This window comes from Brassica napus, chromosome A3 (genome assembly GCF_020379485.1).
Source record: "Brassica napus cultivar Da-Ae chromosome A3, Da-Ae, whole genome shotgun sequence".
NCBI lineage: Eukaryota > Viridiplantae > Streptophyta > Magnoliopsida > Brassicales > Brassicaceae > Brassica > Brassica napus.
Genome location: NC_063436.1, coordinates 26729351 through 26742928, shown reverse-complemented (window position 1 = coordinate 26742928; position 13578 = coordinate 26729351). Strand labels below are relative to the sequence as shown.

The window sequence follows — 13578 nt, the reverse complement described above, 5'->3', positions numbered from 1 at the left end:
AACGGAGAAGCATAACACGGTCCAATAAACACAAAACACAATAACAACTGAAGTTTCTTTTCTTCAATTGCCTCTGGTCCAAGAAAAGTAAACGATATAAAACTACAAAAGTGTCATTCTAATAATTATTATGTTATCAGCTTAAAAGGTCAAAAAAGAAGAAGTCTACGCCCAATGTGACGAGAGAAATGTTAGAGGCAGTTGAATTTGAGAAGATACACCAGTCAACGAATTCCGAAGAAATTCTCTGAATGAAAAATCGTATTCTTACTCATTCTGTGTTTGACCATAATGAAACCAATCATTTTTATACATGTTTGAACAGTAACCACTTGGGCTTTCGTTCTTCAACGTCTCTCTCTTGTTGTCAGGACTACGACTGTTCCTCTCCCTCCTCCTCGGGCTCTCACCATACTCAGTGCCCTACCTTTGTCCACTCAACACAGAGCCTGCGTCCTTTACTCCCAAATTCAATACGGTAAAGGCCTCGGATTGCATCTTCAGCATCCCTTTCGTTATCCATGTACTCGAAAACCAAAACCTGATGTTTGTGACCTGTGTAACAGGAAGATCGAAGTTGTTGGTTGCAGCCATTTTGACTGGCGGCAAAAAACAGAAAAAGAGAAGAGAGGGTTGATTAGGTTTAAGGAGCGTTCTGCTCTGATACTATATAGATAATGGTTTCTCTTATTAAATAATGAATGATACAAGTGCTGTTATATAGTTACAGAGGAGAGCGTGGTATTAACTAGAGAGACAAGATATGTAAACATTCTATATTTACAGAGATATGAGAATATTATGAGAAGATACGAGAGTATCCTAACAGCTTTTGCCGCCAAGGCGCTTGGCAAGAACCTTATCGCCTCACCACAGGCGACATACACAGCGAAAATACATGGCTTGTAGTCTAATGTATGTTGCTCCCAAAGATGTCACTGCTGCGGTTGCAACCATGAAGACAAAACGAACCATTCAGTTTGTGGATTGGTGTCCTACAAGCCTCCAACTGTTTTCCCGGGTGGTGAATCTTACAAAAGTTCAGACTTCAGAGAGCTGTGTCTGATCTCAAACTCAAGGAGTGTCGCTGACAATAAGACTTTACTTAACTAGTAGGACAGATTATTTGTACAGTCCTAGAACCTAAAAAAAAAAAGAAAACTCAGCAAACTTAATGACCAGTGAAGCAGTTACAGACCTTGCATTATGGAATTAATATGCCAAGGAACAACAGAGTGCCTTCTCCATTGCAGAGTTATGTGTCCAAGAATTCAATGCAATTAAGATGGCATGGCGGAAGGAAAGTGACTCGTTTTGGGAGGACAATGAGATGGATTTCCTTATGGGCTCATTCATGGACTGGTGGGAGTATGGCAATCCCAAGATCAAAACATCATGCGTCAAAGAAAATGCTGAGTATGGTACTGCTTGTTCATCGAGGTCAACCACAAAGATAAAAAAAAATAACATGTATTTAAAAGGCAGAACATATAAAAGAGCTTACCAGCTTTCGTATCGACCCTATCAACTTTGCCATATTTCCTGAAGATCACCCCTCACGCGCATCATACTCAAAGTTCCCACAGAAGACTGCCTTCATGATTTTACTACAGAATCACAACATAAAAGGAGGTTCACGACGCTTCCTAAACTGAACACTCAACACAGTGTACTATGTACATAAGCCATCACAATAAACGGACTTGCAAGTGTTGACTTTTTTTGTGAATCACTAACTACGAAATATATGGCAGACCGTGATTAATGACCTATATCAGAATTCACTAACCATGACTTAAAAATCTTTTTTACATATATTCGAGCTCAAGTCCAGACAATTAATGACCTAATATCAGAATTCAAACGGACAAAGATCTAATAACAAGCAAATAGATTCTTACAAAGATTCAACTAATAACAAACAAACAAAAACCGTAAGAGTAAACACATCAGATCCAAGATCAATTTATCTCAATCAGTTTACCTGTGAAAGTGATAAAAATGAACTAGTTGAAAGCTCTCAAGATATTTTGTGTGAGAATTCAGGGCCGGTCCGGAGGGCAAGCCACCCAAGCCGTGGATTAGAGGATCCAAAATAATAGGGCATATTTTTAAGAAAATATTCATACTATTACCTATAAACAAATAAATTTTTGTAAATTTTTTTGTTAAAATATTATTTATAAGGAATTTTTATATAAAATTTGTTGAACTTTTCAACTATATTTATAAATTTGTTATATATTAAATATATTAGTACATTTCTCTTTTAGATGATAATTCAAACTCTAATTAAAATTAGCAACAAAACCGATTTTCATTTGGTTTCAATTTATTCTTTTGCATCGTTTTGCATAATTTTTATTTTATTCTAATTTTTTTTTGTCCTCTTTTCTCTTAACTATTAATATATAGTTTAGTTTTAATGTTTTAGTTTTTTCAACTAATCCTTTACGTAGTAAGAAGATATGTTTGTTATTTCATAGTTTTCGAAATGTGATAAAAGTTTGATAGTTTCACTTTATTACGATAATATTTTTGGATTGTGTTTACTGATTTTTATGATAGACATATAATGGATGGTTGAAAAAATGACTGTAGAAATCTAGTGGATAATTTTGTATAAAAAATGAAAAACAAAATTCATTTTACCAATAAATATTTTTATCACAGTTTTATTTCCTAAACAAACTATAGACTTCCATTTCTATTTAATAAAAATTAAAGTTGTTTTATACTGTTTTATGATTTTGATAAAATATGTACAAAGGCATAATTTTAAATTTTGATTGGGGCAGTGGAAAATGTTAGTCCGACACTGCCCCAATCAGTCTGAGATGAAACAGGGTAGTTAGGAGATGTGACTTTTACGTTTTACGTTTGAAACAGATATTTTTTATATAATTCAACTGATTTTAAAATAATTAGGTGGACCGCCCGCACGCATGTGCAGGCATTAACATTAATATTAAATTGATAATTATATATTTACAACTATATAATACTTATGTTACATGTATATAGCTAATATGAAAGATTCGATGTTACATATTCATATTTATACTATGTTCATATGAACAAGAATACATTAGAACGTTTAAGAAACGATCACATTTAACACTAATCTTAAAACAACAACAAAAATATAATTGAGAAAAAACAAATATTTCATGCATAACCCCAATAAAAAAATCAGCCAGAAATATAAAAGAGAGCTTTGAATTACCTGAGATTTATTATCATTGGTTTCATTATAACAGCAGAGATGATTTACGGTTTCTTTCTCTAAGCCTTGAGTCTGAAAAGAGGTAATTCTAACAAAAATATTTAAAGATGTAAACAATCTCCAAAAGATAACAAATTATATAATTGATAGGACAATGTCAATGAGTTTCAAAGTTTTTAAAAAGCTTTGAGATTACCTTTGGCTCTCAGACGTACCGAAGAAGATCACACACAATAAATAAATTGCACTTGATTAGCATACACATCTTGTATTATATTCTTGATAAGTGATTTAACTTTATAAAAAAAAAGGATGATTAGTTCTTGGATAAACAGAGTCGTCTCTTTTTGTTAGTTGAATCACTACTGTTGCAAAAAAATAGATAGAGATACAACATGGAGAGGAAGAGAACAAAAATAAACGGAGAAGAAAAATCCTCCATAAAATTACCAGTAATGGTGTTTCCGTCTATGAGTTACTTATTGATTATCATACATCTGCGCAAGATCACAAAAGTAGAATTTAAATTAGAACGATCAAAAACATATGAAAACTTAAAAAATAGATGCGTGAAACTAATAGGGGTGGCTTGATATTTATATAGAAAATTAGTTTAAGTTTCTAAATGACCTAGTTTTCAAGAGAAGTTATGAGATAGAATATCCTCTAATAAATTTTAGTTCAGCTATGAGAAAGAATATCTTCTAATAAAATTTTAAAGATATTCTAGTTATAATATATACATAATTTTGGTAACTCAAATCTTGCTATATATATATTTAAATATTAAATACATGATATTAGAAAAGAAGATATCTCGTCAGTTGATTGCAACTGGTTTTTGATAAAACAAATCCAATTATAAAATTTAAATAAAAGATAACAAGGAAATAATAAGGAGTTTTAACGTTAAAACCCCTTAACTAAGTTTGTTTTGGGTAAAAACCCTCAAACTAAGTATTTAACGAAAAACCCCATAAACTAACTTTATTTAATGAATTAAACTCTAACAGGTCATAATTACTATTACTACCAGTAAATCTTTAGTTTAGGGATTTCTACACTAAGTAAACATAGTTGAGGAATTTTACCATTAAAAATGAAAAAAAAATCAAAATATTGTAATATGAGGATAAATTTTCAAAATACATTTTATAAATTAATGTATAAGCTTCTATAAATGACTTAGAACCTCTTATAATAATTTAAAACGTCTGATTTTTATAAATATATTTATAATTTTATAAATGATTTATAAAACATGCATTGAATTATTAGACATTAATTGATTTATAAAACATGCATTGAATTATTAGACATTAATAGTTATTATGATACTTTATATACAAATATAATTCTTTCTATACGAATATAAAATCATTATATCAATTGAAATAAACACTTTTGTTTATTATTTTATGTAATTTATAAATATATAAAAAAATTGATCACATTATTACTCTTTCATAGTTTCAACAGTTAGTTACTATAAATAATTATTTCTAATATTATGTAGATTATTTGAAAAGTTGTAATTGAATTATCCTTTTCTTTTAGATATAATTATAATAAATAAAATTAAAAATCATCGGTCAATCAAATTATAACAATTTGAAGAGTTCATTTATGATCAACACGTAATAAAAAAATCACTTATGTGACTTTTCAATCAATATATAGTAGGATTTATATTTTTATAAATAATTTATAATACTATATAAATAATTTTAAAATTCTGATAAATTTATTCTATAAACAACGATAAATATGTTTGGATTTTGTAATATTTAAAATAGTTAATATATAATTATATTCGAATACAATTCATCAAGTAGAGTATAAAACTATTATAATTATCTTATATAAAAATTCGTTCATTATATTTTATAGTTTATAAATATTAAAAGTAATAAATATAACATTATTAATCTTTCATAATTTCGAGAATTAGTTGCCATAAGTTGTTATTTGTAATATTCTTTAGATTATATGGCAAGTGATGTTAAATGTTTTTATACTTACCTTAAATTTTTTAGATCTAATTTAAATGAATAAAAATTAAAAATAATCAACCAATTAAATTACAATAATTTTTTTGAAACTTCATCTATGGGCGACACGTCTTTAGGCCTCATTAAAGTGATTTTTCTTTTAATATATAGGGAGATGTTGGAAAATGAAAGCAATTTTGTATAATTTTTAGCTATGGGCCAATTTGTTAAACACTCCATCAAAAGCCCAGTAGAAACATAACATTTTTATATTCAAACAAAGTTTTTTTCTGGTAATGATGTTGCATGTTGCTTAGCAACTTATTACAGCATAAAAAACATAATACAATACAACCGGATGTTGTTGGTTTATATAGTTAGTATTTGCATCCAGATGCAACATTGGATGTTAAATTATTTGTTTTTTTTTTAATTCATAATAGCATTTGAATACTAGTATTTCAAATGACTAAAAATTCGTGATTTTTCCGTCAACACCAGAATATGTGTTTTTTCATCTACATCCAAATTATATGTTTTCGTCAAAATTGCAAAATTAACTTTCTTATCAAAATCCGCAAAATCGTATTTTTATGCAAAAAAAAAGAAATACAAAATAATTTATTTGAATATTGTAAAAAATACAATTTTGCGGATTTTGATAAGAAAGTTAATTTTGCAATTTTGACGAAAACATATAATTTGGATGTAGGCGAAAAAATACATTTTCTGGTGTTGGCGGGAAAACGTGTTTTCCGGATTTCGGCGGGAAAACACATATTTGGGTTTCTTCGCGAAAACGCATTTTTGTGTTTTTGCGGGAAAATGTGTTTTGGGTTTCGGGGGAAAATCTTTACTTTTGTTTTAACGGGAAAACGTGTTTTCGGATTTTGGCGGGAAAATATATTTTCGGGTTTGGCGAGAAAAACTGTTTTCGAGTTTTGGCGAGAAAATGTGTTTTTGAGTTTTGGTGGGAAAGTGCATATTTAGATTTTAGCGGGAAAACATGTTTTTGGGTTTTGACACGAAAACACATTTTTGCGTTTTGACGAGATAACAGTTTTTCGAAATTCTGCAAAAATTTTCTTTTTGGATTTCAGCGGAAAAAAAACATTTTTGGGTTTCAGCAAAAAAACGTGTTTTCCACTGAAAACACATTTTTTCGTTTTGGCGAGATAGCGCATTTTCGAAATTCAGCGGAAAATGCATTTTTGGATTTCAGCGAAAAAACGCGTCTTCAGTTTTGGTGTGAAAACGGGTTTCTGATTTTTGGCGAAAAATCGCAATTTTTTTATCAAAAATATTTTATAGTAATTATAATAACTAATTAGTTATGTTTTATATTTGTACTAAGTGTATTTAGATCTTTTGTATTTTTTAGCATCTCAAATATCAAGATATTCAAGATATTATAGATGTTGATGCAATAGTGTCCAAACGAATAACATTTGAATAATGCTAACATCCGAATTTCAGATAAGGCTAGGCCCAATATAAACTGCCGCATAAAGCAAAAAAAAATAGTATGGCACCCATCAAGTTTCGAACCTAGGGCTTGATAGGTAGAGCATTAGCATTAGCATTATGCTTTACATTATCCAATCAACAATTGTTAGAAAAATATTTATAGAAGCATTTACTAAATGCCAAAACTCTCCAAATGCTCTCTCGCCTATGTTCTCATATGAAGCTTTTATAAGAACATTTGCATTTATAATTTATAAGACTAAGAAAATATATAATTAATTTATTTATTTTATTTAGTAATATCATAAAATTATTTTATATCCAGAAAATAAAATTTTGATTTCTAAAATTAATTTACAATAAAAATATTTTTTTAAATAGTATTTTACAATTAAAATATAATTTAATTTATTTTAAATGTGTAATATTATTTTTTAAATAGATATTTTAATCATAAAATTTATTTTAAAATAATAATTTTCGAAATAAACATAATTTAAAATTATTAAATAAAATAAATTAATTTTATATCTTTTAATTTTATATGTTAATATATATATATATATATATATTAGAAATATATTCATTATAAATATATTATATATTATATACTAATTTTTATAATTATTTTAACTAGCATATTCATACTGGTCTACTAATCATCCTATTAAACAGTTTAACAAAAGCATACATCTCCTACAACATACTGCTTTTATATACTACTACTGTTAATGCTAATGCTCTACCAATCAAGACTAGTATATAACACATAATAAAGTGATACACAATCACTAGAATACAAGCATATTTTAAAAAATTTGGCGCTCTTTAACATGTAGTCTAGTTTGGTGCCTAAAACAGATGGTTCTCCTACTTTAGTTCAGGGCCTACACTGCATCCAGATGCAGAGCCGTGCTCACCATAGTAAAAAAAAAGGCGATCGTCTCAGGCTTCCTATTTTTTATCAATATTTGAGGTCCATATACACAAAATGCAGTAGTAGTTTATGAAGTATGAGTGGATACACGTTGCTCAAAAAAAGAAGAAGAATGTATACACATGTTTATAAAGAACTTGTTGTCTATATATTTTGTTCTCTGCATTTTAGTTTGATCTCTTTTGAATAATGTTTCCCTTTTTTCATAAACGTACTTGGTATCTACCTTTCTAACTATGTTAAAAAAATTATGAAAAAAAATTTATTTTAAAAATAATTAGTCTTAGGCCCCCAAAAGTATATGCACATCACTGTCCAGATGCAGCGTCTGTATACAGAAACAAACATGGTCTTAAGCAGAAAATTTTAGTTAGTTAATTTTAATATAAAATGGAAATTGCCACAAATATCATATTCATAATACCACTTTTCATGTTTACAATTATTTTTACTCTCACTTTTAATGAAGGGGTGAGATAGGGTTTTTGGAATAGGAGTGAGATAGGGTTTTTGGAATGTAAAATTTAGGATTCTAATAAATATATAAATAAATACTTCAAAAAAAATTTAAAAAATTTTGAAAGTAGTTTCAAACATAATTTTCGATTTTCAAAAGAAAAATTTTTAAAAAACAAATTTTTAAAAAAAATTCGAAAAAAAAATTTATAAAGGTTCGAATTTGAAAAAGTATAATTCAAAAACATAAAAGAAAAAATTATTTTTATTTTTTTATTTTATTTATTTAAATAATAATCTATTATATATATATATATATATATATATAATAATAATGATTTTGTTCTTTTGTCACTTAATGAAAAATGTATCTTTGAAAATGTCTCTTTCTTGGTGGTAAAGATAAAAAGTGGTACCATAAAAATGGTAAATATAAAATTTCTCCTAAAAACTATAGTGTTTATAAATCTTATTTCATTTTTTCTCAAGTTACATGTTTATATATATATATGCAAATTTTTTTTTTGCTAAAATTCGGTGTAATATATTAAAAAAGGGTGGCTAGAATTTTCATACAAAGACTCTAGTGCAAACACATTTCCAATCAAACGAAAATAAATCCCATGATAAAAATCATCTTAGTGTAGAATCGTAGTTATTCCATTGGATCCAGGAGAGCTGGTCTTATTGAGTCTTGACTGTCTAAAATGGGTTGGAGGCCCACGCAAGTTGAAAGGGAAATATTAGAAATTAGTTGGTTTAAAAGCTCATCTTAATATAAGAATTCAGAAAACTTTTGAGAGAAACTCGTATGCTGGTTAGACATGATATATACTTTCTTTGTTTCAAAAAGATACATATTTTACATTTTTATATATACTAGAGATTTTGTCCGGGCTACGCCCGGAGTTAGACAAATATAAATGTATTTAATATAATAATGCACATATATTACATCCCATTTTATAAAATATGAACCATATACTAAATTAGAAAGGACTAAAACTGACTGTTATCAATGTACTATCTAAAACTATATATAGAAAGATCAGCAAATGTGAAATGAATAAAGAATAGTTAAATCTAAGTTATGATCCAAATTTTTTTTATCTTATATATTGGATTGTCATGGAAACAAATTATTAATCATAGATAAAATTGCGATAAAAATGAACCATGTATTACACGTGTAAAATTTGAGAACATATTACATCACTATTCTAACATAGTAGATATTCAAAAATTTATATTGTTTGCTTGAAATCAGTGAGCTTGCACTATTAATTAACAATGAAATTCTAAGTTACGGTATTAGAAATCTTGTATGGTATTTAGAATCAATATGAGTTGATGTCACTTACAATGATATTTTGATAACTGCTACCCATTGTAGAACAATCTTCAAAAGGTCGCCAAAAAGCCTCAAAAGTTTACATCAACAATTTATTTAAACCTAAATCTGAAGAGTTTATAAACTTTAAAACTATTATGAATAATTAATAATTTTAAAACATATTCTATATTTTTTTTCATGAAAAGAAAATTTTCTATGATTTATTTTCATATTTATTTTGGTTCAATACCAATAATTATTAATTCAATTATCTTCTTTAGGAGTAATGTGTCTATTAAATGTTAGGGGTAATAAATAATAGTACTACTAATCATTTAAATTGAAACGTAGACATTGTGGTATTAAAGGGAGAATCTAATTAGTGGTCTAGGTTCATGCCCTTTAGTGGTACACTTAGTAAACAGTGACGTCATCCTCAACTTCCTTAACAATTCACACATGAAGATATTGATTTTTAATGTGAAGAACCGACTTGTAGTGGCTTTTAATTGTTTATGTAATTTGGTTGACAATATGTTTTTTTAAGTTAGATTAGTTGTACAAACCTGAGATGGAGTCATCAGCAACATTGGTAGCATTAGGTGAGTCAGTGCTTACGAACAGACGACTAAGGTTGCTTGTACTCGGCTCCCCGGTGTCAGTTCGAGCTCTTTCTTTAGATGTTTTTTTCACCATAAAGAGTTTTTTTTGTGATTGTAGGTTGAGATTACAGAGAATTATCGAAAGATATAGGTAATTAGCAGAGACTAAAATGAATTAACTCGACGGTTACAGACTAATTTTTAGGAAACATTAAAAGACATTAACTTATCTCTCACGCTATTGATGCTATGTTCATTAATTCATACGATTTAAAGTATCTGCAGGAAACAATGTCCGTAACATAACAACAGATGGGATCAATATATTGGGTTTAGATGGAACTTGTACTAACTATCATTAAAAGACGTTTGCTTATTGTTTGGATTCTAGATTAAGGGTAAATCGGTTATACAAAGATGATGGTGAAACACTTGTTTCATACAGACAATAAGCTGGGACCAAGTGTCGTCCGTCTTAAATAAATAGTGAGTTAGATGTACAACAATTGTGGAAACTGAGACATATTTTATAAAGAGAGTCTAAACCAAACATAGATTAACCAAAAGAGGAGTAAAACATAAACGAACTTGTTCAAAAACAAAAGAAAAACAACAATGCCTAAGCATTATTCAAAGAGGAAATACTGATGCCAGATCTATCATTATTTTAATCTATGACTTGCGTGCTTTCTTGACCATCTTAGAACACCCTAGTGCTGGAGACTTAGTTGTGTTGACACCACTTAGACCTGCTCATGTATTCGGCTCTGCCTTAGCAGGTACCGAGATGGCACCAGGAATATCATCTTCATAGACTCTCATGTTATGCAGTTTTGTCATTACCCTGTCAAAGCAGAAAAATAGACTCTACAGCAGTATCATCAGCAATGGCCATCTCCACAAGGTAGCTATAAGACAGTGAACGTGTATAAAAAGTCGAGACCTACACGTGATACCAAAATGAATGTAAACAACATGCTACGGAATTATACATGCCGAAGGACACCAACAGCTTTAGTATTGTTGCAGTGAACACATGTAAAGGCTGAGATAGTGCGTTGAAGCTTCCTGGTACAGTTGGAGCAAGAAACGTAGCATCACCCTTTGTCTATCTTGATGCCGGTGATCATGCCGGTACAGATAAGATCAATATTGGAATATCAGAATCACAGACAGAGTGTTGACAAAGAAAATTATAGTATGTTAAAGCTAGTGTACTACCTGAGCCCTTCTTCATTCTTGTCACTGAATTCATTTGAGCTCAGCTATAGTCAGAGGCTCAACCTTGGCATAGCCCCTCAGCAGTGGAGCTGCTGATGCATGCCCAGTGTCGCTAGAGACCAGCCTACATAAATGGACAGTAACCCGACAGGTTTAGTGTTTAATAAGTTATATAACGTAGTCAATGTGAAGCGTACGTTTAATAATCAAAAATAGAGTGTAAATAATTGGGAATTGAGTGTGAGTCGGCAAGACCAAGCATCTCGTGTTATTACATAACCTGAAACATTCTTCAGGTATGGGTGAAGCCGGTTTAGTTATTTCATCCAAAGAGGTAGCATCACTGAATCTAATCAACAGGGAGGAGTAGGAAAGCCAGAAGTTCTGATTTCACGGAACATTGAACATCAAAACCGGTGATGGAATACATTGAACCCTCCTTGAGATAAGTCCTGTAAGTTGCAAGCCGGTTAACATTCACAGTGGCCAGCATGAGGGTCGCCTGAAACAAATTAAGAAAGGAAGCATAATCAACAAACAATTTATAAATTAATATGAACATGAGTTAAGAACACTTTGAACATGTGTTAGTTTAAGAACAATATTAACATGATTTAAAAAACAGAATCGTCTTAATTAAAATGAAAGTTTAAGAACACTATTAACAGGAGTTTACAAACAGAAACACCTAACAAAGATCTAAATTCAAAACCTTGATAATGTTGATATTACACGCCGGAGTAGTCTAACCTATCGATGAACATGAATTCAACAACAGTATGAACATGAGTTTTTAAAGAAATACCTTTGAATCCAGTAAGAGCATATCGACGCCATCATCTCTCGACGTTTCTGGCTTCCCAGAATCTTAGAAAACTCACCGCCATGGTTGAAGAACATCGACTGACTTCTGTAGATCGAAGCAGGCGACTTGAACAGTGGAGGAAGAGCGGCCAGTTTATAAATCGGAGAGGAAACCAAAGCGTTCGCCACAATCACATTTTTTTTCTTTGATGTTTAGTTTAGAATAGATGAGAAGATGATTCTAAACGCAAGAGCTCATACCTTTTATCGTCGAACGCAATCACCTCGCAGGAAGAGAATAATTTCTGGTGAAGGGAAGAGGTTGAGAGTGAGATCTATATATATAGAATCTCAGATCGTGAAAGCCAAAAGTCTCCATTTATGAGATCAAACTACGTTTAATAATAGAGAAGAGATTGATTGCTCGATATGGAATTGATTGCTAGTAGCCAGAACGGCGATCGAATGAAACGAAGATGGCGGAAAAGATGAAAAGAAAAAGGGCCGGGTCTCGCCTCTGAAGATCGCGTGTCTGACGTGTCATAGAGAAGCCTCCTGATTGGCTTGAATTAATTGCTGACGTGGACAGCCTCTCTACTCCTCATATAACCCTTTTAGTATTAGTTAGATTAACAAAACACATTAAAATTTTATTGTAAATATACTGTTTTTTTTGTGAACAATATTTTTTCATAACTTTTATTTAATAGAAATCCAATAAACACCATTATTATTTTTTGAAATTTACAGTTTTTATTAAATAATAGATAGAAAAAAATTAAAAAATGTATTATTTTGAAACAATTTTTTTTTCTAGAATATGAATCCTTCTGAAATTGAGAGTATGTAATGGTAATATATATATAATCCATAGTTTATTTTTATCAAAAACAATATTTCCAAAATGGAAGGACTGCATTTTATTAATATAATCCCTTATATATTAATTGAGGAACATTTGAAAAAATGTAACCTCAATTTTGCATTAATTAAAAGAGGCTCCAATGCATAGGTGACACTCAATTAGGTAGTCAATTACATTCAATTGGAAAATAAGTAGGTCCACATTCGATTTTTATATGTTGTTAGATATATAAGTTGGTCAAACTATATGATATAATGATATGATATGATATTTTTTTTCCTTAAATAAAATCTACGGAATTAACATAAATGACTAATATATATATGACAATTAATGAGTTTAATAATAAAGATTTGATAACAATGTATATCTCCTCCATCATTTTTTGTTTAATTTTATATTATTAAAATAAATTAAACAATCAAATTAGCTATAAAAAAAATTTAGATTTTTTCGTAGATGTTATATTTTGAATTTTTAAAAACGACAATAAATGACTAAAACTATTAAAATTATTATGTTAAAAATTAATGATCAATGGTTTAACATTTTTATTATAAGAAGATACACATGATTTTAAAACCATATGAGTAAAAAATATCATTTAATAATAAAATAAATATATATATATATATATTAAACACTATATACCATAAGATTACATAAATATTTTAAT

At 29.3% G+C, this 13578-nt stretch overlaps 1 long non-coding RNA gene across 3 annotated transcripts; it reads right to left on the bottom strand.

Moving 5' to 3' along the window:
* Positions 1-10456: 10456 nt before the first annotated feature.
* LOC106444620 lies at positions 10457-12592 on the bottom strand. Of its 3 annotated transcripts, XR_007326485.1 has the most exons (5): positions 12299-12592; positions 12039-12163; positions 11514-11735; positions 11234-11357; positions 10457-11124 (listed from the first exon to the last, which is right to left on the bottom strand). It is a non-coding gene; the product is annotated as an uncharacterized LOC106444620 (long non-coding RNA). The 3 variants fall into 3 exon arrangements; XR_001288298.3 differs by having other exon boundaries at positions 10457-11120; positions 12039-12591; XR_001288297.3 differs by having other exon boundaries at positions 12039-12585.
* Between the last annotated feature and the right edge of the window lie 986 nt (positions 12593-13578).